This window comes from Mastigoproctus giganteus, chromosome 10 (genome assembly GCF_048544385.1).
Source record: "Mastigoproctus giganteus isolate SK-2022 chromosome 10, ASM4854438v1, whole genome shotgun sequence".
NCBI classification, from domain to species: Eukaryota; Metazoa; Arthropoda; class Arachnida; order Uropygi; family Thelyphonidae; genus Mastigoproctus; species Mastigoproctus giganteus.
In genome coordinates this window covers 171,867,227-171,892,712 of record NC_143584.1, presented here as the reverse complement: position 1 = coordinate 171,892,712, position 25,486 = coordinate 171,867,227, and the positions used below count along the sequence as shown (strand labels likewise).

The following is a 25,486-nucleotide window of genomic DNA, read 5'->3' as shown; positions in this document are numbered from 1 at the left end:
CTTAACTATGGAAACTTCCTTTCTGGTAACCGGACATGGCTCTCTCAATCAAAAACTCTATCAGTTTCGCTTGCATCACACCGATCTCTGCAGCTGCGGGAATACAGAAGATTGGAGTCACCTGCTCTTTAACTGTGCAATCTACGACGATCTTAGGATGAAGCTCCAAACTGACGTTCCAGGCGCCTCCGTAGCCAGGTGGGAAGGAGCAGCAGTGCATAGCACACGCTTCTTGATAAGACCGCGGTTCGAGTCCGTCACCACCGAATACGGAGGATGCGGAAAGGTCAAGGAATGACCACCGCATATCCCGGAGCAATATGGCCTTAGTTGCTAATGCTCCTAAAAACCAAATAACAAAACAAAACTGACGTTCCAGATTTCTCTCCAGGGCGGGAGGAAATGCTCCTGCAGAATAAGAACCATCTCTCAGCTCTTCAGAACTTTGCCTCCGATCTGTTTGCTCGCAGAAAGAGAATTAACGCCGGAGTAGAGCACCAAATACACCTCTGTAAGCAAGGAAATAGTTTGTTTCTCTGCTATCCTGGATGACAAAACATGTACTTTCAGGGAACACTCAGAAATTTCTGCGCAGTGCTGGGCTGCTCATGAATTCAGCATAATTGCATCAAAATACGATTTATTTTCTTCTATGGTTCAGGTACGCAAGAATTGTCATTGCACTGATCCTAAAGGTCACCAGTTCCACATCTGAATACAAGAGTACTTATTGTAGACTACTTTTTTTTTTTTTTGTCAACCAGCATCAGTCACTACTCTTCGTCTTTCTTTTTTTTTTTTTTTACCAACACCAGAATCTTTTATTTTTCTTTCTTTCTTTTTTTTTTACTATTTTATTATTTTATTCTTTTTTTAAATTTATTTATTATTATTTATTTTTATCTCAACATGTCTTTTTTTTCACTAATGTTTTTTTTATATACAAATATATATATATTTTTTAATTTTATTTTATTTCAACCAGCACCACGGGTTGTGTTTATTTTATTTTTTTTCTCTCTCTCGCGCCTTTCTTTTCCTCTGGAATAGGCCCCCGGAGGAATCTGACCCACCTTTTGGCAACATCAGGTGGGTCAGAATCTCTTTTGAGACATTACGTGCTCTACTGGAACAGGCCCACCTTCCCATGGTGTGGACGAGTCAGAATCATCTGTCCAGGTGACTGATGCTTCTGGTAGCCAAGTGGCCAGAACATAATAACAGAACACACAAAAACCTACGTCACACACATATCTGGCCCATTTGTAGTGATACTGTTCTTCACAGAGACACGAGACGGAGTTGAACAGACGCTCTAGGTGCCACCCATTACATATACACACGTCCACATTTGACACGTCCGCACACGAAATTAATCGGACCCTTTTCATTTTTTGTGTGAGGAGGGACTTCTTATGACGACGGGTTACAAGTCCATTTTTGAAGAGATGTCTTCTGATTGTTACTGCATTTGCTACCACTCCTGTATGTTCTTCCCATTCTCTTTTCTGCTCAGACGAAGAAGCTTTACGGATTTTAAGGCATAAGCACTTCAAAACGCGGTCCTGTCTTGGCATAGAGACTCGTTTGCGTCCGCTTCCTTTTTTTCCTATAAGCAGAACCAGTATTCTTGAGTTTGGAAAGAAATCTACTCACTGTCGACTGATTACAAGACACTCTATAAGCAATATGACGGGAAGAGTATCCTTCCTCACGTAAAGCAACAATAGCACTCTTTCTTCGTGGCGTCAACTGCACGTAACTCGCCATCCTGACACAAGAAAGGAATGACTGCAACTCTTGCAGAGCGTGCTTATATACACTGGTGTTCAAAGAAAGTGAATCACTCCATAAAATTTTAATTGTCGTCCGAATAACGTAAGTATATGGCAATATTTCTTACAGATTGCGTCAGATAAGATTGACACGCGTAGGTGATAGTAGTAGTAGTAGTAGTCGTCGTCGTAGTAGTAGAGGCATGTGATGCAAGAAAGCAAGTGTATGAGCTTATTCAGCGTCAGCCAAAAAAAAAAAATTTACAAAACAAATCCCTCTAAATGTTTGTCGGGTTCCTCCTTAAATTTATTTAACCTATCAACTTCCACAACGACAGATGGAAGTTAGTTCCAGCAATTAACCACCCGCTGGCTAAAGGCAAATTTCCGCACATCTGTTCTACATCTGTCTTTCCTCAATTTGAATTTATTGCCCCTTAGGTTCGTAATCTGAACAAGTGGAAGAATCCCTTCAGAATTCAGCGTGCTCAACCCATTCAAGGCCTTATACACCTCAATCAGATCACCTCGCAGGTACCTAGTCTCCAGCCGCTGTAATTTTCAGAACTTAAGCCTCTCTTGGTAAGAGAATCCCTTCATTCCCCTCACCAATCTTGTTACCCTTCTCTGTACACACTCAAGCAAACCTACATCCTTCCTAAAATGAGGCCTCCAGACCTGCACGCAGTACTCAAGGCGTGGCCAGACCATTGCCTTATACAGAGGGTCAATCACCTCCTTTTCCCTGCTAGCAAAATTCCTATATATCATTGACAAAACCCCATGACCTGCCCTGGCAGCCTGTCTGCATTGCTCAGAAAACTTCATATCTAACTGCACAATTACTCCCAGGTCTTTTTTCATTTTCTACCACCTTAAATGTAGTACCACGCAGTTGGTACGTTTCTCCGGGATTACTTCTACCTATAGGCAGTACTTTGCATTTGTCAAGGTTAAACTTCAGTTGCCACTTCTCAAACCAAATTTTCTAGATTCTATTGCAGTAGCACACTGCCATTACTGTCATTAACAACCCTGCAACCTTTGTATCATCTGCAAACTTGGACATTAAACCCACCCGGTTTAATGTCCAAATTACCTTCATCAATATCACTGATAAATATACAAAACAACAGTGCACCCAACACCTAACCCTGTGGGACTCCACTAATAACATTAGTCCAAGAAGAGCAGCACCCATTGATTACCATCCTCTGTCTTCTCCCACTCAACCATCCTTTTATCCATTGTAGCAACTTACCCTTAATATCATTCTGATCCAACTGTACAGTAGTCTTTCATGCGCAACAGTGTCAAACGCTTTCCTGAAATCCAAGTATATGATATCAAAATTAATTTTTGCATCCAGTTCCTTTGTAACCACATCATAATATCCTATCAAATTTGTTAGACAAGACTTTCCCTTAACAAACCCACACTGTGTCTGAATTATTGCTGCAGTCTTGTCTGGATGATCCTGCAATGCATCTTTAACCAGTGACTCCATTATTTTACCCGGAACAGAAGTTAAACTAACTGGTCTGTAATTACTCGTGTCACCCACTTTGTGAATTGGGGATACATTTGCACATCTCCAGTCCGTGGGGACCTCAACCTGAGTCCAAGGATGCTCTCATAATTATGACTAAGGGTTTTCTTACTTCCTTTGTCGCCTCCTTTAATATAACTGGATAGATCCCATCCACCAGGTGCCTTTCTTATGTTTAACTTCAACATTTCTCCTCCACTTTGCTCTCAGTTATTACAAAATCATTAAGCACCCTGCTACAATTTGATAACCTTCTGCCATTTTCAAATTTAATAACTCCTCATGTCTGAATATAGATGCAAAATACTCATTCAGTTTGTTTGCTATCTGAGCAGGATCATCAACAGTCAAACCATCTATATCAAGTGGACCAATCAGATTCTTCCCGTTCTTTTTAGTGTTTATATAAGTAAAGAAATCCTTGCTGTTTTTCTTAGCATCCTTTTCCAAAGATTTCTCGTAATCTGCCTTCGCCTGCCTAACTTCCTTTGTGACTTGATTACAGACTAGCTTATATCTGCCATAGGCTTCTGTGTCGCCTGATAATTTATATTCATCCCATGCGTTTTTCTTCTCTGTCACGAGTCTCATTAGTTCATTTGATAACCATTTAGGCCTAAACCTTGAACAATATATCTTAATAGGTATGAAACTTTTAGTAGCTTCCACGATTATTTCCTTGAATGCTTCCCACTTAGAATTTGCTGTTGGTAACATCATCAGTTGATCCCTCTGTACAGAATTTAAAAACTGTCTGAGACCACTGTACTCACCTTTACGGACGCAAAATCCCTTTTCTTTACCCCTAAAGGTAATTATATCTTTAAGTAAATCCCACATAAGTACACTGTGATCACTGCCTCTTAGTGGTTCCTTTATCTGCGAATTCTTAATACACGAATGATCACTGCTAATAACCAGATCAACAGTATTACGCTCTCTAGTTGCCTCTCGAACATGATGCTGCTGCAGAAAACAATCATCCAATAAATCCCCAAAAGTCTGACTAGTGTGTGAGTGACCAACCCACAAGTTCCAGTCAATATCTGGGAAGTTAAAATCCCCCATTATAAGACATTCCGATTTACTAGCCCACTGTATTTCTCTGTACAATTGTTCATTGTACTCATTCAAGTCATTAGGCCTATAACACACTCCTACTCCTACTCTTATTTTTGCTTTCGCAGTTCTTATGTCACAAGAAACTGACTCAACAGTGGGCTGTTCATCTATATCAACTGGATGCACTTCTTTTGATTTTATGTTTTTCTTAATTAACAGCATAACACCTCCTCCCTTCCTATCCTGTCTATCCTTTCTGTGCACATTGTACTCCCCAAATTCCAGTTCTGCATTCCTTATATCTGTGTGATACCACATCTCTGCTATCCCAACAATATCCGCCTTTGATGTCTCGACCAACACTTCAAATTCATCAAATGTATTTACTATACTTCTAGCATTGATGTACATGCACCTATTCTTATTCTTAGTTACCCTAACACATCCCATATACACACCTGTTTCAGAATTACTGCCATCAGTCCCTGAAACCTCCAGCACCCCTCGCTCCAGGCCGCTGCTTATTCTAATAGAAGTAGTGCAAGAATCACCTTCACCTCTGCCTGCAGCTTTTAGTCTGTGAATCCCCCCAAACTAGCAGTTTTCCGACCCACCTAACACTACCTCGATAGCATCAGCAAATATTCTTGAACTCTTTCTATTTAAATGTATCCCATCTCTGTAGAAGCAGTCTCTCCTGTTAACAAGCACAGACCACTCTGAAAAAAATTCTACCCCTTGAGCCTTGCATTTTCCCTCCATGGCCGAATTGATTGACAAGGTTCTCATCATGTACTCCCTCCTATCGTGTCTGGGCAGAATTGCAGACACTTTCAAATTTAACCCTAACTCACGACTTTTTTGCAACATTGACCTGTACTTGTTAAGTAAATCTGCAGATCTACTCTTAATGTCATCGGTGCTAACGTGTACAACATAACAATATAACGTGTACAATATCACCTTTTGTGCCCTTAAAAGATGATACAGTATATGCTTTACAACGTCATCAACTTTTGCCCCTGGCAGACATACCCTGTTCCAATACATCTATCCTTTTTACACAATATATTTCCCGTCTTCCTGACAATAGAGTCACCAACAATAACTAACTCCTGTGGGACCAGCGCATTCTGCCTTGGAGATTGCCGCTGTGTTGCCTGATGTCCAAGAGTGAGCTCTGGCGTTGAGTTGGGCAGCTGAGAACTTGACGGGCCCCTAATATTAATTTCTTCGAGAACATCTACCCTACGCCTCAAGTTCTCATAGACGCCCATTAGAACGCTGAGTTGACGCCTAATTTCCAGACACTCTCTGCACCCGGCGCACACAAAGACATCCTCCTTGGCTAGATCATGTTCTGTTCCAGAGAGTTCGACAAACTTTTCACAAGTTGCACATTTTTGTAGGCTGTGATGTGTTGGAGAATCGCCCCCCTCAGTTCTCCCCCGAGTCACAGCACTCCTACCACTTTGTGCCCGTTGCTTTGCTGCTCTAGTCTGGGGCATGATATTTTAAATTAATAAGATCAATAAATTTAATTAATTAATTGTCAATACTACACTATCTAATAGAATCCTAAATGCAGTGATGCGTATTACGCTATATATTTTTACCTTAGAGCTACCTAGTTACCATAATTAAAAATTTTAATTCCCTACCACTCTATACAAAAACAATGGCTGCAAGATTCGAAAGAAACAACGGTTTTATGTATATTAAGTAGTAATCTACAAAAACTCTTATCTAAATTAAAAATAAAAATAACCAGCGTAACTAGAACTATAAGGCTACGTATAAAGTACAATATAAAGCTGTTACTATCAGCTATATATCCAATTGGATATCCAATAATTATTGGATAACACGGGGCGTAAGTGTCTGTGATTTACTCTGTAATGTCAGTTGCCTTCACGTAATGGTAATAACCTTTGAAATAGTGTGAGATTACGAAAGAATAATTTCTAGAGTAACGCGATTAGTCTTCTTAGATTGACTGTCACAAAATCTTATGAACCTTCTGACATATTCTTCCGCTTAGGAATTAATATATTTAAATAGCGCGGCGCAGCCTTTTCCTGTTTCCTGTTCTATATTGCATAAACGGTTTTTTTGAAATCTCAACCGTAACTGTTATTTGACATGTTTCGTATCATAGTATCGTGGCAGAAAACCTGCGGACATTCTCATATTAATAGAAAGGGAAAAGCTACGGAGAATTTTTCTTGTTGAAATTGCATTTGTTCTATTTTTCCAACTGTTTAAAGTTAAGTTTGAAAAATATAACTCCCATGGATTTCTTCCTTTCAGTTTGGATTCATAACATCGATTGGCATCGAATAAAATCAATATACAGGCTGTTTTATTTACATTATTAAAATCATAACTGACCTCATGAAAAATCCATCCAGCAATCATATTATGGTTTATATTTATGCAAAAATATGATTTTCATTTCTTTAAAATAAATTCTTTATTCAGAGAAGCCAACTTTTTGTTCCTTATACTTACTGATTTCTGTGTCGTTGGTAAGAGCGGAAACAAGAATTAACATGTGACTGTTGAAAGTTCATAATGTAAGGTATATTAACATAAAATTTAAAATGGCTGAGTTTTATAAGTTTCACCTACTCTATAGTAACACATACTATAAGAATAAAATAGAATGGTAGATTTATCTATTAGCTGTATGTTTAATTCTGGAAGTGATGTATAATATAGCCTTCATTATTTATAAGGAAGCAATAACAATATTTTTATTTTATTTTATTTTTTATTTTTGTCTTTTCCTTGTAAATTTTTGGCGCAAAGACTTCTCAGGCCATAATGTACAGTACTCCAGTTCATATAGTTTTGTCGTGCATTATGTCTAAAGTGTGTGTTTACTGGCCATTTGAGCAGTCTAAAACCGGAATATTTCACAAGTAAATTCCCTGTTCTCTCTGCCTATGAAATATGTTTGTATGTTGTTTTCTTCACCAACGCAGTGTCAGTGCTGTCATAACAAATACTAGAATAAAGATGCCTCATCCTCGTGATGTTTGCCGGCAAAAAAAAATCAAATATTAAACATTTCTTCTGATTACATAAATTCTTTTAAATGTTTGCGAAACTTGTCCTCCTAACCGTACGGTTTAATATGTTGTCGAGTTGAAGAAGTAATATTTAAAAATACATTAAAAGAACTTAAAAACACCGAAAACCCCTGGGAAAAATGCACCTTTCTCTGGACGGTTCGTTACTGTGACAATTGAAACCATTTAAAACCAGCTGAAACCAGCTGTTTCCTGTATTCTGTCTATCTTGTTAACTCCTCTGACTGTTTGGTCGTCCCGGAGTATAAACAGAATTTTTTTTTTTATTATTTTTTTTTAAACATGTGGAAAGGTGAAGGAACTGAGTCCTTAAATCGTACACGAGTTTTGTTTTGTTTTTTTTGTTTTTTTGACAATTTATTCTTGGTTTCTTTGCGCTTTAAGAGTTTTAATTTTCAGAGGTGAACCGTTGGGAAAAAGCTGCACTTTTTTTCAGGGAATTCAGAGTTTTCATTAATGCATTTTAATTAATTTTACATCAGCTCTCCAACACATTAAGCCATGTGTTAGGGGCAAGTTTCGTAAACATATTTAAAAGCAATGCTAATTTATCTAATATCATAATTCTTAGAAACTAAAATCCACGCTATAAAATTGCTTAGCTATATCTCTCATTGAAAATGTGAAATAATCGGACGATGTCCCGAATACCTGTTTCACTGCATTTGCATTTTGTACTACCACCTTCGAATAAATGCATTTCTTCTTTGCTTTCACATACCTATGCTATGCGTATTAACAAGCTCATCCATTTAAGTTTTTATTAGCTTATTTTTTCAAAAATCAAATACTGATCATATCTTTCAACAACGTCATGTTGTTGAAACGATTACAATTTGGCTTAACTCATAGGTAGAAGGTTACGTTCCTCGTGTGCTCACTATATTTGCCCTGTGCGGCGTTATTTCGTGGGAATAACATGGTGTGTATTACACAAAAAATAAAATAAGGATTTTTAAAAAGTTACTAATAAAATCATATTTAAATTGGTTTCCTTGATAAGTCACAAAATAAAAAAAAGAAATAAAAAGAAGATAAACCCCGCGGGCTCGCATCTGGTGAGTATGGGCTTGGCACACCTAGGATCTTCTCTTTCTTGGTGATTCCTTTCTACTTCTCTCTCTCTCTCTCTCTCTCTCTCAGGATAACTCGGAAATTTTAATTTTTTTTTGACTGGTGCAGCATAAGCCTCACGCTTCCTTGCATTATATGCTTAATAATCAAGAAACTGCCCAATAATAATTTCTAACTAGAAACAGAAAAGGTCTCATTTAATAAACAATACTTTATTCATTATTTATACTTATGTGAACCGTATCGTACTAATTACTTAAAACGCCCCAAAACTAGTTGCTACAATTTCTGGTCAGTGTATGACGTCATAAACTCCATATCATCCAACCGTGGAGGAAAGACACGAGAACAACCTATTTTTGTCCCAAGAGGTGAATTCTATCCATCATCTGAAAAGTCATTTATATTAATTTCTTAGCGAATGAAGGAACCGCTCATTAGTCAAACGCTAATGAAATTAATATGAATAAAATATTTCAAGAGTAATTAAAACTTCTAAATGTGATATAATTAATGAACCGTCCGATTATTAAAGCGTAACTAGTAAGCTTATTTTAAAGTTTGGTTGTCATGTGATATTCAAGATATTGCGGAATACCGTGTTGTTCCCAAAGGAAATGAATTAAATAAAAAACTATTTGGTTAAATTAACCTTCATAAGTCACAAAAGACAAAATATTGTTCTACGGACACATTATAGCAGGTCAACTCAAGTAAAGTATGAATGGTCTCGAGAGCCATATAGTAGTCCCCGTATTAAAGCACTTTAGTAAATATCATTAAGAGATCCATTGTCACGATAAAAGTACATAGGTGGCATCTATCAGAATTCTTAACAGTACATATTAAGCTGTTTTGAATCTTGCGTCATATGAAAGATTATTATAATAATTATCTTTCATATACGTATTAACACAATTATGATGAATCAGTGCGTCATACGGCACTTTGTAGACAATCAACTCTTTATGATATTTTAATGTGCTTAGTTAAATTATAATATTAATACTGGATTAAACACAGTTTTTAATTTGTTTAAGAAAAAACTACAAGGCTGTGTAATTTAATTTCAACAAATCTCTTTAATTATTAAGTTCAATTATCTCGAGCTTAAGTGCAATAACAAATTAAATATTGGACTTAAGTTTATTAATTAGTTGCTAAAACAATATAAAAGCTGGTGTCAGAATACATAGTAGTTATTTGGTACCCACTCAACATATTTGAATGATAATATAAGATTGAAATTAATCGAATTCTTTGTTATAGTTAAGACAAAAGTTTCACACTACTGTGAGTAGGTGAGATTATGTATGGAACCGAATATTAGTTCTGGAATCAACTCCAATCATGTTTCATGTTCACTTATTACAAGCTTGGTAGAATGCCTAATATACGAGAGCATTCTTAAAAATGTCTACAACCTTAAATTCATTCAATGTTTCGTAATACTTTGTAATCAATGAATGAAATGCAACGTATATTTAATGCTTTGAATGCAAGTAGCAACTGTATCCCAGAGAGTATGCTAATACTAAGATTTCGTAATGCGCTTTATTTATTCCTGGATTTTAATAACAATTGAAATATAACGCTTACTTCTTGTTATTTTTTCTTTTGCTATGACTATTATAATAATTCATGATGCATATATATCCAGTAAACTGATAACGAAATAATGAACTTCTCAAAGAACGACTTTTATGCGCGAACCGAGAACCGGAATCATTCCGTTTCAGCGCATCCACCATTCTGCCCATTCGTTCCTCCAATCTGCTATAGTCCCACTCATTCCTCCAATCTGCTATAGTCCCACTCATTCCTCCAATCTGCTATAGTCCCACTCATTCCTCCATTCAGTGCACGCCAACAAACATAATCCAACAAACACGCCAGTGCACGCCAACAAACATAATATCCAGTGCCTCAACTACAGTACAAGGTATAGCGATAGCCTATGCATATGTACGAAAAAAGAAAAGATGATTGCTATCTTTCCATTTGCCGATTTTAATGAAATTAGGATGACTCGACGACAAATCTTTCTAAAAACATAAAAATAGAAAATTTCATGAAGATCCGTCCAGCGCTTCAGCTAAAATCCATGGTATATGTTTGAAAATAAAAAAAAAGAAAGATAGAAATAATTTCCGAATTTCTGTTTGTCCGTTTTTAATGAAATTTTGGATGGCTCGGCAAATCTTTCTAAGACGCCCAAATATAAAATATCATGAAAATCCGCCCAGTGGGAGTTGACTTATTACATGCGAATTTTGTGAAGACAATAATCTCTTAATATACAGTACGTTGAACGCACCACGATGTTTCTGACTTCTCTTCTAAACTCAAGTCTCGACTGCTCAACGTCAGCACTCCATTCCAGATTAAAATTCCAAGAAAACTGCACAAACTCGCACTATATATATATTTTTTTTCTAATTCACCCCTAGTACCAAGCCAATTATTTGAATAAAACTTTAACCGAAATAATTTGCACCTTCCAACTCCGTTCATGCCATTCACTGCCATTCCCTTTCATAAATGCTTTCACAAGGAGTGCTTAAAAACAACCTTCACGGAAAGTAAGATACAAATAGGAAAAGCAGGAAACGGACCATAAAATCACGCATATTTTTTCTAAAATACTAGGAGAGGAACAGTAGCAGCTTCAGAAGTGTGCTCCACATGTGACGCCAGAACAAATATGGCAGCAATGATAGCAATGAAATTTTCTCCGTGTAGGGTGAACAGTTCATGAGCAGCAAATGACCAAGTCCATCATGTGATGTAGTGGCTCAATGAGGGCGTATCGATCTTCAAAAAGCAGAGCAACGAAAGCTAAAGCTTCTTCTGTTCATAGCGAAGACCTTTAACCGCATTGAACTACCACCTCTTTGAATCACTGAAATGACAACTGTCAGATTAAAAATACGCCTGTTGATCTCTGTGTCAATAAATAAGTCTTCATCAGGAGGTTTTTCTTACTTTACGGACACTCCAGCGTGCAATTCTGCTCTTTTAAATATTCATCAGAATGATTGACCGAATGCTATTAAAACGTATAAAAATAATTCCTGCACTCTAAAACAAAAACCACTCGATTTTAAATGCTTTGATATGACTGGGCAGAAGTAGCAGCAGTATTCTGATGTTGAAACTCAAATATTGACCTAAAGCTGTGTAATAAGGTTTTAATTTTCCAAATGAAAACAGCAGGTATTAATATCCGAATTATTAACCGAGATATTAAACCGGCATGTAGCCGCCAATCATCTATCTGTTCTTTTTAATCGCCGTGGATGCAACCTTAATTTAACTATTTAAGAATTGCTTGTATAATCGAAATTAATATTCAAAATACCTCTTAGAGAGAGAGAGAAAGAATCAGCCCCCATATCTTGGCTTTCTCCAATCCGCTGAAAAAAATTCCTGTTCCCGTCCACGCTGCTTGTTCACTTCCATTGTGCGTCTAATTGCAATCGCTGAAAAGGTACAGTATTTTGCTATCAACCTCCTGTCTTCAGAGGTTCGCGTACAGGCAAATTAAGCTATGGAAAGCATTTTGAAGAGTTGAGTGAAAAAGTAGAACAAGTCTGTATTTAAAACCACACAACGATTGAAAAAATCGTTGTACACTCTTAGAGAAAACTAAAAGTTCCTGTAAATATAATGCAATACTTTACTTTGTTAAAAGCAAATAAAAAAAATAAAAATAAACGTTATAGAATTTAATCGCATTTTCAAAGTCCCAATTCCGCTGACAGTTGTCATTTGAATAGTCTTATCTCCGCGGATTTCTGTTGTTGTTAAAAAGAGCTAACTCAACAAAGAAATCAATATTTGTTTAAATAACAATGATGGCAGCTTAGCCGTAAAATTAATGGCTGAAAATCTATAGCGAACGCATAGCACCTTAAATTCCGCTGGATTCGGAAAGAGGCACAACCATTAATATACATACATTCCTTCCTTTATGAACATGACATTTTCGACCCTAGCGGACGAAGACACAAATCGCTCTGCAATGAATGACCTATTTTCAGACAAAGGTAAAATATCAAAGACTGGATGAAATAAATCAGACCGATGACAGAAAATGCTCTGATATCTTCACCGGTCTAGTACTTTGTTTCATTACAGCGCACGGAACAGTTTTATACAATTCTTGAGCTGTTTGATCTTAACCCTCTTCCAGTTCAATCCTCTCAAGTGGAATATTCCTAAAATAATCAGGTATTTTAAATTGGAAAATCCTTTTTTAAATTTCTCTCACCGGAGTCGATTGGTATGCCAATTAAATCATTCACGAATATTTCGGAATTTTTTATTGAACATTTTAATACTAAAAAGTGTAGTTTGAAAAGTTTAAATGTAAGTTGCCGTTGTGTCCTATCGGTCACAAAAATTATTGTAAAGCCAAGAAGTTTGAACTCAGTTCCGAGCAATGAAAACTAAAGTAAAGATTAATGAATATTTAAAACACTGTCTTTCAGATATGAGAAGTTTTCCAGTGTTTCTGGTTGCCCTGGTCATGGTGGTGTGTTGTTCATTGGCTCAGGGACGCTATTTACCAACAAGAGCAGATGACAGTCGCAGGGAACAAATAAAGGAGCTACTTAGAGCGGTAAGTGATACGGTTTTGTATGGAAACGCATTCTTGCATCAAGCTTACAAAGTTAAAGCATTTTATTTTTTTTAAATATTGCATTTTACCCTCTTCCAATAACTTTTAATAGCATAAATGATCATTATGATGTTAACTTAAAATTATTCTCAGCTTGCAAAATGCACGAGTATTTTGTACTAATGCGAGATGGAGAGGATCTAGGCACGGCTAATAGGGTTTGAGCCCTTGTCCCCCAGAGGCCCAAAATGCCTAACTTGTTTTTTTTTTGTGTGTTAGGGTATTATTATTAATTTGTAAAACGTTTGGTTTTTTTTTTAATTTATTATTTACAGTACATAAGACACTCTTGACATTCGAATTTTTAAATTATTAACAGTTATTACGACGCCAACCGGGCTAGCCGGGTGGGTAAAGTGCCTGCCTGGCAACCCAAAGGTCGCGGGTTCGAATCCCGCCTCGGGCTTGGATCAAAGTACTGCAAAAACCTTGGGAGATGCATTATGGCCACAGAAGCCGATGCGCCAACAACTAGTGGTCAGGCGCGCGGGTGCATAAGTACACGTGCCTTGGGTGACCGGGGTTCAAGCCCGTGACTGCTGAATGCGGTGCTGTTTCTTGTAATCTGCCTATCTTGTGAACTCCTCTGACCATTTGGTCGTCCCGGAGTATAAACAGAAAATTTATTTATTTATTTTACCAAAAAAAAAAAAAAAAAAGTTATTACGACCCTGAAGCAGTTTTTCAACAAAATTCCTCTACAAATCGCGAGGTTTTTACGATTACAATGCTAACAGTAGTGGATCTGACACGAGAGTGTGAGAACAAAGCTCTCACTTCTCATAGTCTAAAAACGTTTGAACAACAATATAAAATATTATGTATCGACACTTATTTTTACTTTACTAACAATAACAAATAAAATAATATCATCATCATCATCATCAGCCATTTTCAATCCACTGCAGGATGAAGGCCTCTCCAGCAACTTTCCAGTTAAAAAATAACAAATTTGCTAATAACTCCTCTTAAATGACCGATTATGTTATTCAGGAAGTAACCACATTGATTTAACTGATCCATGCACATTATACTAAATACCTAAAAGGGGACCAACTAAGAACGCTAGCCCTGAGCCCCAAGAACCTAGATCTGCCCTTGCATGTAAGCAATATTATTATCTTCATCAACTACTGCCATCCTATCAATGGTAGGCTAGAATTATGCATGGTTAATTCACGCCTGTTGCACTCTGGGGAATTTTATTTTGTAAAATAATATAGCTTGTCTTTACTCATGTTTTTGAATGAACAGCCTTCATGGGAAATCCTGTTAAGTAACTTGGTTAAATTGCGCAATGCCGATAGTAACCTATATGGTTTTATGTATGATTTAACCGACGGCTTACTTTAACTACTCGTGGGATGAAGTAGAAAAAAAAGAAACAAGGGTCAAGTTCAAGCAGAAACTTGTTCCTCCGCCTGAGAGCAGTTAACTCACGCCCGATTGAAAAAACCATTATGAATGTTTCTTCGGGCTTCAATGGAAATAGAACCCAGACATTCCAAAACGGTGGCAATTTATCACCTTCCTTTTTGCACGCTCTCACGGTAGCACACTTAGTATAATCACCGTCCTACCCATACCGGGTGAAATAGACCAGTGCTTGAATCCCATCAATTTTTATGGGCCTTTTTCACAATGTGGCTGAGTAAGTCAGTCTCAGGCGAAGGTTTCAAGGGTTTTTTTCTCCCAGAAACCCAAAGTTTCCGGGAAGAAAAAAACCTTGGGGAAATCTAGCAAACTGGCCAGAACACAAGAAATTTACAAACAAATATGCACGACCCAATATGGACTAAGTTGCTGTACACCTAAACCCTACCACAACCAACCAACCAACCAACCTTTTTTTCACCATGCCATATTTTTCATTTCTGTAATGGATCTGTAACTATTTTATCAAAGTATACTGTATTCCCCTTTAACGATGCAATTAACCTTTTATTGTTGTAGGTCAGTAACTTTTAAAATTCGCTTACAATTTTGAAGCAGCTTCACTATTAAAATAATGCAATATCATAAAAACATCCTTGAAAACGTTTGCCTTATTTAAACTTGCATTTGGCTTGAAGCATAAAATCCTGACTGATGTTATTGAGACATTAGCCATTTGACATTCCTTATGATAAAGATCAGAAACCATAATATGTATTTCCTTTTCTTCCATGTCTACAGATAATTTAGTTTACATTTTTCACTGTATAGGTTGAGTCTTGGGGAAAGGAGGGTTTTGATGAAAGAGAAATCTGCTCGTTTACTGAGTAAACGAGTAGTCCCTAAAGTGGAGGCAGGGTTCCTTTATTAACAAAAAAAAAAAAAAAAAAAAAAAACAAGCGGCCCCTAGCTAGAAACTGGCAAATCCGCTATGTACATACATATTATATACAATGATATACATAGAATCATGTTAATTACAATATCATAAATGAAATCCACAAAACAGCAGTCTTTATCTGTCCTAGGAAGAACGAAAACCGTACCCACTGGAGGTAGTACTATGTGCTCCACCAGTGGGTGCTAGCTAATCCTGTATCCACAGCTGCCCAAACTGGGGTACGAGCTAAAAAAAAAAAAGAAAAGAAAAGTATATGGCAGGTGATATCAGTTTTAAGAGATATCGATAGACATTGCAGGTGTTGGGTTGATTACTTTTTTATGATATGTTGATAGACTTGAGAAGAGTTGCTTTCTTTTGGTGGAAAAAAGCATAGCAGAATTGTTGTAGAGCTGAGAACGATTGAAAATTTTCAGTCAATCCACAGCACCACACAAGCAGAGATTTGTGTCAGACAAGCCAAACTGAAATAGTTGATGGAGCCGTGCCCAGTCAGTATATATGATGTTAAGCTGGGAGAAAACCATCGGCGGACGTTCTTGTTGAGAGGGGAGGTAACTGCAGGAACAAAAGAGCGGGTGACTTGAGCAGTAGTACTGGAATCCCATCGTGATTGTCACACACTGATAAGTTCATTCCAGATTCTGCATTTCTCGTCTTTGATGTTAGCAGTTAGGTCGCATGAGATGCCGAGAATCTCGCCGGGAACTCTTGTGCTTTAGACGATAGCATAGTTCTTTGAAGATGGCATACAGGTCTAGTGGTAAGACTCCAGCAAGGACCTGCAGAGCAGCAGAGGACACTGTCCTGCAAGCCCGGAACATGGCAAGCAGCAAAATCCGTTGAATGGAGATGAGCTTGGAACGGAGTTTAACATTAACGGCTCTATGAAACCAGACTCCCGAAACATATGTTGTTATCGGTACGAATGTTATTGGTACGAATACTGCTGTATAATATAGTAAGAGAGTCTTCTCATTTAGTCCCCAGTCCTATTTGGAAATGCAGATAATTGCGGCAATGAACTTCTTAATCTTCGAGGCGAAGTGAGAGGAGACGGTTAACCTGTCCTTTAAAATTACGCTAAGATGTTTTAATTTAGGTACAAAAGGGATCTGCTTACCGTCTATCTTTATATTAGGAGGTCTTCTGTAATCTAACTTTCCCTTAAAAACCAACAGTTTTGTGTTTGTGGCAGATATTCGCAGTTTATTTATATTTGACCACTTAATTAGCTCAGAAAGAGTTATATTAGAAAGAGTTATGTGTTCTAGTTGAAGACGCAATCGACCTGGAATTAGAACAATCAAATCATCGGCGTAGGCGAAGGCAGAGATATTGTCAGGTTTTTGCATGAGCCAGCTGTCCAAAACTATGTTCCAGAACTGATCCCTGGGGACATCCGCTTGAGATGGTCCTTGAGAAAGACTGCTGTTTCAAGATTACTTGGATGAGTCTATTTTGGAAGTAGCTCCTAATAACTTGGAATAGTTGCCGAGAGCACTTGGCTTTGCTAAGACAATTGAGAGCGCTCTCCCACCAGAGGGAACCTCAAAGCTCCCTCGAAGTCAATGAATACGGCCAATTCATATTTAGCCCTCGAAGCTGATATGTAGTTAACTAAAGAGACCAAGGCGTCTTCACAGGATTTTCCCTTCTTGAAGCCAAATTGGGATGGAGACATCAAGTTTTGACCTTCAATTAAATCTGTTACTCTGGGTGCTAGCAAGCTTTCAAATGGTTTGCCAAAAGAGAGATGGGTGTGTATGCTTTGGGATCAGATTTATTTTTGTCAGGCTTGTGAATAATTTTGATCAAAGCTACCTTCCAGAGATTAGGAAAAATCCCCTCAGTAAGACAATTGTTGCACATCGAAGTATTTCTGAAAAGATTTCGGGCAAATTTGATAATTACAGCTTTTTCCACAAGATCTAAACCTGGACATTTATGGATATTTATTTAGCTTAGGGCCAGCTATAGCTCCAGAAGAGTGAAAAGATCAGTTTCATATGAGCAGTGGTAGGTTGAGTTGATATTCCTAATAGATATTTGTTCTGGAGTTTCTGTGGTGAGATCGTCCAGGGGAAGCAAGCGATCCAAGATGGCGTTAGCTGAATCATTCCAATTAGTAGTTTTTGTATCGTTGTTCACTACAGTGTTGTACACTTCATGAGAGTGAAACTTATTTTTGCTAATTTTATATAATAGACCCCAGGGATCAGAATTTCCTATGAAGTGAACTAAGTATTGCCAGGAGGCAAGATTTTGTTTTGCAATTGTATTTACATATTCTTTCCGCTAGCCTTTAGATATTTTTTAGTCTGGTGACTTCTGGTTCAAGCCAGGACCTTCTCCGTTAAAAGTCTTGGCGTGCTTTGTGTACTTTTTGAGCAGAGTGGAACAGGATTGCATTATAGTGCCGAAAAAAAAATTCTTTAAACAGGCGTCAATAAGGGAAGCTAGGAAACAAATGGCACTTCTTAATGATACCGCGAATATATTCTTCGGACTAAAGGGTTACTCCAGTGACAAAGTTTAATAACCACCGTATAGCAGACGAATTTAATCAAATTCTTCTCCCTCCCCTTACAAAATTATAGTAAAACTTTATATTGGCTGGCTCATAACTCCAGGAAGCATAGTTGAATGTTTATATTAACAATAAGGCAATTCAAACCACGAAGGCGTAAGTGTATCGCGCGTATGTGCACGCGTAATTTACTTAGTTCATTATCAGTTTTATGAGGAACGTAAAGGAATAATATCACAAAGCACTACGCTCCACCTGAAACCGGTTAACTCATCAGCCCTGCTTGAACTGGCTCAATAAGTTCATCCTGTCCAGATGAACAGGATTCAAACATAAAATTTCTAAAAAAATCCACTTAATGACAGGGCTGTCCTTCAGAAAAGTACTAACTCAACCAGCGGCGTGTAATCTGAGTGTACAGTAGATGCGAAAATACCTGACCAGTAGTTCAACAGAACACATGAAGAAGAAAGGGGCCCCTTGGTGGCCAATGTCCATCATTTGCATCTGGGTTCACTGCAATCTTGTAATTCCTGAATGTGCCACTGTTCTCGACACTGATGTACATGAAAGAATAAGCACGTCTTAACGCGGAGTACAAATAATCAAAAAAAGAAAGAACTGAAATATACAATGAATTTTAGTCATAATTGTAGAGGGGAACCATGAATTGCTTGCACTGCTAAGGACCGAAACAATATTCAGAAAAGGATTCTATAATCTGAGTGAAATCAAAAATGAAATTAGTAATGAAGAGACTAAAGAAATCAATATTAAGTAATTAAAGATGAACTATGTATTCGTAATTTTCTCTTTTAAAAATAAACATAATTTGACCTCTAAATCATTCGAACAATTCTGATATATTTGCAATTTAGAGCTATTTACACTTTATAAGTTGAGAATAACAGGCTTCAAATATATACATAATTCAAAGATCGCCTGAAAACGTGTTATAAATACTACTATACTGAGTGAATGACAGAAGTGTTAGAAGTATTGTTGCAAGCGTTTTTTAAAACTATATTTTTTTTTATGCCAAAACCTTAGCAGTGACATACTTGCAAGGAAATTATCTATAGGCAGTACTCTTTCTATTAACATTCAAGTATCTGCGGTGTATTCTCAATTTGTCATTAAAATCTTTCCCACTGTATAAACAGAATCTAATTACGATTCTTGCATCATTACCCGACGGCTAAAATGCGGCGGCAGCTGTATCGCAAGAAATCGGTGTCAACAAGCAAGGAACAAAATAAAAGATATTCTTTTCTCTAACAGAAATGGCATTTTCCCTTCTCCCAACTACAAGAATAAAGGCGCCAGATAGCAAAGTCATTTTTCATTAGGTCAAAGACGGATTAACAGAAAACGATGTCGTGTGTAGAGAGAGAGAAAGAAATTTTTATTCACTCCCATTCGAATGGAATAGAAAATAAAACATAACCAGGTCAACGACACCAAGCACTGAAATTTTTGCCAGTAAAAAAAAATACAGAAGAAATGGAAGAGAATAAACGACCAAGAAAAATATCTAAAGAATGATAACAAACATAATAAGAAAAAATATGTAAAAAATGACAGGAGAGAGAGAGAGAGAGAGAGAGAGAGAGAGAGAGAGAGAGAGAGAGAGAGAGAGAAATTACGAAATTAAATAAGAAATGGACAGGTTGATATATTAAAGTTAGTTTTAAGCTTTACATTTAATTAAGGAAAATTTTTAAAGTAGTTTTTAGACAGTATGCCTTGTTGCCTATCACTTCTCACATTGTTAATTCAGTTTCCGCTACTATATTTGTAATCGATTGATTCACTGATTACTCCCACAGCTACTTGAACTGGAGCCTGAAGATAGAGTGTATGGTCGATCTGCTTATCCTTACGAACTGCACGATGATTATTTCAGAAGCAAGCGATCCGCAGGAGGTCTCCTGAAAGGCAGTGACTCTCTATCTCAACACAAAATCTCAATGTGAATCCGCGTATAAAAAGGTAAAGAATTACAACTTATCAAGTTATTATATGTAGACTACCCAGCAATGTTTACGCTGTGTTCAGGAGTGTATTCAAGTTTTACAACTTGCAGATAAAAACAAAACTATTGAAAAAAAAAAAATTCAACGTAATGTAAAATTAACAAATTAACCTCAGTGCATTTTCCCTATTTATTTATCTTACGGGCTAGCAATTTCTTATAACATAAGCTAATCTTCAGTTATCAAGTCTAAGCTAATAAAATGAAGTAATTGTTTATATCACATTACCATATACTACTATATGTATTATATACGAAATTATGGGCTTAAGGCAGCCAAACACAGCCTTATTCTTTCCTTTTATACCAATGTAAATGCGACTTTTAAATATCCTAAAATTACTGGAGCAGTACAGCATGCTATTTTGATAGAATTTTCATAACAGAAGCAATAGTCTTTATTTGTACAATTTTTATTTTGTAAATGAAACCCAAGAACATTTGATGGCGGCTCTAATTGTGACGTTGTGAATTTTTTCAAGTAACTGCTTGATTTCAAATGCAAGAGCAAACGCTGCGTAAGTGCTGACCGAAACAAGCAGTTGGAAAACAGCCCGATACTCCGCTGAGAAAAAGGATTTCACAGTTGCTCGAGGCTGATGATGATGCCAAAATTTCTTCACCGTATAGAACAGTGGAATCAGTCAGGCAATGAAAATGCCACTTTTTCCTGGTTTCCTGGTCCTGCACATGTACAAGATGTTGCTTCATCCACAATGGCAGCTAGACATTTTGAGCCACATTGCTTCAATATGAAGGTGAAACCTGAGCTTACTGTCAAGGGCAATTCCCATGTCAGTGTACATATCAACTGCAGGAATCTGTTTTTCTCCTATCGTTGGACCGACTGATTCAAAGAAAAGATTACTTTTGCTGATTTTTTTTTTTTTTTTTTTTTCGAATTGGTTCAAGGTATCACTGAGAAGAGCTATAATGGCTTGCTGACAATGCATAAGTTTGATCTGGATCATTATTTTAAAATCGTCGGCATAGTTGGATGCTGCTCTGGGCAAAGTGACGAAGACAACAGAACTGAGATAACTCCATTCTGCGGCACTCAAGTACCAACTGTTTGGTGAATGTAAAGACATTGTTTTCCAGCTGCAGGACCATGGTCTTGATCAATCGTATTCGCTGCAGAGATGTCAGATGTCAGGGTGGTGACAGACAATAAATTGTTTATGGAATGATGTATTTGTGGAGAATAACTTGAAGAAAAAACAGATTTGAAGATCGGGAGCAAAACTTTCTAAAGCAAAATTTTATAAAAGAGGATGATCCCGCGAAAATTTTAGAAGAGAGCATACTCGTTTCAACGCTTCTCGCTACAGGTCTGAAGTGGGATACAAGAGTTAGCGCAGAAACTTTGGGAAGAGGTATCATAGTGTAATCGGCTTTTGCTGCACTAGCCAAAAAAAAATAATAATAAATAAATAAATAATAATAAAATAAATAAATAAATAAAGCAAAATTCACCTGTCAAGCTGAATTTTGAATTTCGATCATTAGAAACTATGAAAACTTCGCCCTTATTCATTTTACTTTCACCTTTTAGAGCTTTATACACCTCACAAATTTCCTCCAAGGTGTCCAGTTTCTAATCTCTGCAGCCCACATGTTCGAAGTCCTTCCTCACCAGGATGTCTTTTTCTTAGGTGCGGTCTCCATACCTGGACACAATTTTCCAATATTCTAAGGGTGGTCTCACAACTGCCTTATACGGTGGTATTATGACCTCCCCTATCTCTACACGCAAATGTTCCATAAATCATCGATAGAACACCATGGCCCATCCTTGACGCCTGTCTACACGACAGAAACTTCATTTCCGACCGTATCGCAACTCCCAAATCTTTCTTCCTCTACTGTTTTTAGTTCGATCTTATCAATTGTTAAATTACTTTTGGGTTGCTATTCCATCTATAAAGTCTATTTAAGTTCTGAAGAAGCTGTGCTTGGCGCTGATCATTAACTACTCTACCGACCTTGACATCGTCCATATGATGAAAGACTTAAAATTTTGACATCACGCCCTGTATTCCTTCGTAGATGTCATTAAAGAAAATCAAAAACAGCAGTGTTCCCAATTGCGATTCTTGCAGAACCCCTCTTCTTACGCTAGCTAAATCTGAAGAATAACCGTTAATCACAGCCCTTTGCCTTCTATCCTGAAGGATCCTGCAATCCATCTAAGGATTTTCCCTATTGTTCCAACGCGTCCCAGCTTATATGGTAACCTCTCATGCGGGACCGCCTCAAATACTTAGCTGAAATCTAGATAAAAAATGTTAAAATTATTTCCTACACCCAGCTTTCCTCTTATAAAACCAGCTGCTGGCAGCCAGAGGGAATCGATAGCTACAAGTTGTTGATGAGTCAGTTGCACAGACTTCAGGATGCCCTGGTAGCCATTGTTTAGAGGTAGCTGAAACACGGAATTTGAGCCTGTGCAAAACCTTGAAATGCGTTCAAACCAAGTCAGGTAACTCAGATTTCTGTAAAAAGAGCGTTATCTTTGTGGTGGCATGAAGATATTTCATTTTTAAAAATTTTTGCCTATCGAAGAATTCTCTACTCTTAAAGAATTTTGTCCTTGGATATTGCCTGATACTTTTCATTTTGGTATAGAGTTTTCTTAGACTTGAACAAAGCTGTACGTTAAAGGTGATCAGCGCGCGTTGACTGCACTGAGAGTATTATGGAGTTTAAAGCTACTATTTAATGAAAACATTAGCCATGTTATAAGGAGACAGGCAGCAGCTCCACACTTGTCTTAGTTAGTATTAGTAAGGTATAGTGAGGCGAGGAAGAAGATATTTTAATCAACCAAAAAAAATACTAATTTTATATAATAAAACAATATTCAAACTATTCCCATTCCAACATGGGTACAAATTCTGCTTTAAATTTGGCCAGCAATTTGTAGGAAACTTAGTAAGTATTCAACAGCCCGGTGCTCACAGGTGAATTTCATGAGATCCAGCCTTGTTATTCCCTGGTATTTTATATTTGTGTCCCTTGGAGTGGTCTCCAGACTCGAATGCAGTATTCAAAATGCAGTCCACAATGTTGAACAGAGGGATAATAACATCCTTCTCTCTACTAGCGAATTTCTTACAAATCACGAACTTCCATGAACACTTTTAGCTCCTTTCCTCCTAACTTATACGTTACTCCAGGATTTCTTTTCCCAAAACGAAAAACCTTATATTTAGAAGTATTAAACTTTACTTTCCATTTTTGGGAACATAAATGAAACCGATCTAAGTATATTTTTGAAGCAATATGGCCTGACTCGAATTATTAACCAACCTTCCCACCTTCAAAACATCAGCAAACAGTGATAGCTTCCCTTGGATACCTTCGTCAATATCATTTATGGATATTATGCATGTATCTAAGGTAAGGTGGCACCTGGAACGTAAGTTTAAATCAGTCATTTATGAACATTAGAAATGAAAGGGCCCTTATCATTACACTGGTCCACCCTGAAGACTGACTATTTATGACAGCCCTCTAGCTCCTATCTTTTAGCCAGCCTGAAAACTGGAAAGATCCAGTGTATGATCTTTTCAATAACTCTCACTTCTTCCAGTTAAATTAAAAAATCAGCAGAGAGGAAAAAAAGAATTTTGGTTGGCGGAAACATTTTATCCATATAATAACAAAAATCTATATTTCTGATTTTGCCAATGCACAATAGCAAAATAGAGTTAAGAAACGTTAATAAATTAGTATTCCGACATAAGCCGCTGGTGTAAACTAAATGCAACTACACGCAGTAAATGTTAGGAAAAACATTTACAGAGGGATCAAAGAGGTATGATTAAGAGGTGTTAGCAGATGCATACTGAGGCTGTTCGATGTCGTCCTTTCTGTCCATTTATATAGACAGAAAGGACGATATCTTCGTTCAGAGAAATATCCATTTGCTAACTTCTCTATTGCTTGAACTCTCTGGGGAACTTATTGAATAATTACCTAAAACTCCAAATTAAAAAGACATGGCTGGTTATGAGTTGATTAGTCTGTCTTGTCAAATGACAGTTGATTAAAACTGAAACAGGTGCACTGATGTATCTGACAACGCAATTAAAACTGCCAATTATCCAAAGGATTATTTCAGTGAATGTTAAATATTGCCTAAAGGAGTAAGTACCCAAATTAACATATAAATATAGAACTTCAACATTTAAATACAATTACTGATTGCCTACTACACTGAACAGTCAATTACACATATAAAAACACACTGCAGCAAGTTTCATTTGAATAAAATAGACAAAAAGGCGCGCGAGAGAGAAAGAGAGATTTTAATGTTTCCCATCCTAAATTTGATTTATTAACAAAAATATGATAAAAATGCATTTCTGACCTGAATTTTTTTTAAACTCTTTCCAGATTTCGACATCTGAAGTACTTCGTCTGTGCTCATCTCTCCCAGTTTTATCTCACCTTTTGGTAGACCGACACACTAGTTGAAAGCCCTCCACGATTCCCATTAGTGTCTTGTACATGTGTTTCCTTTATTCACTGTCTGTGTGGTATCCACTTTTAAGACGGAACTGACATCACCGAGAAGGAAGTAAATGTGCTTCACTATTTGATATCACAGTCTGATTGCGTTTTCGATTTTTTCTCTCCTCTCCATGTATGCATATGTTTGCGAATAAAATTCTATTCTGTTGAGTAACATATCTTCCTTTCTTAAATGTATAATTCGATTAACAGTATTAATATTTTGAGCATAAATTTACATAGTGATGTGAACTACAGAATAATTACAATCTTAACAGATTAATCTGATAAACCTAACAGAACAATACTATCAATTAACAATAAAAATTAACAAAACATCGCAGGGGCCAAAGTTAATGGAGAGTATGGTTGGCTGGGTCGCTTATAACGAACTCCAAAGACTGTCGATTTTTTTATGACAGTCTTTGGAGTTCGTTATTGGCTGCAAGTTCATGTGAAGTCATTTGCAGTTTGTGGAAAATATAAACGAAACGTTTCATCGCTCACGTTGAATCTTTCTGCAAGTAGCTGGCATGTCTGGCTTGAATTCGACTCAATGGCAGCCTTCAGTTCGTTGTCATCAACAGCGGTCAGTCGTCTATATGAATAAACTGACTCAGCGTCACTTGCACTTTCAAAGTGCATCGACGGATAATTGCCATCTACAATGGCTTGCACATAATTTTTATCAAAATATTAACCTTGAGGTTGCCACAGACATTCCCTCAGATATGCCAGACAAGCTGTACTTGCTACCTGTGAGTCTAAAGCGCTGATGGAACTGATATTCGGGTGACACTCAAGTGAACTGGACCCAATTTCGGCAAAG

The 25,486-nt window shown here is 37.1% G+C and overlaps 1 long non-coding RNA gene across 1 annotated transcript in view; it reads left to right on the top strand.

The window, feature by feature from the left end:
- The window catches only part of LOC150079483 (uncharacterized), a 90,997-nt gene extending 66,165 nt beyond the window's left edge, over positions 1-24,832 (top strand). The window contains exons 2-4 of the long non-coding RNA XR_016547536.1: positions 13,049-13,179; positions 19,934-20,096; positions 24,541-24,832. This is a non-coding gene — a long non-coding RNA (uncharacterized LOC150079483). The remainder of the gene's footprint in view (positions 1-13,048; positions 13,180-19,933; positions 20,097-24,540) is intronic.
- Positions 24,833-25,486: the final 654 nt, after the last annotated feature.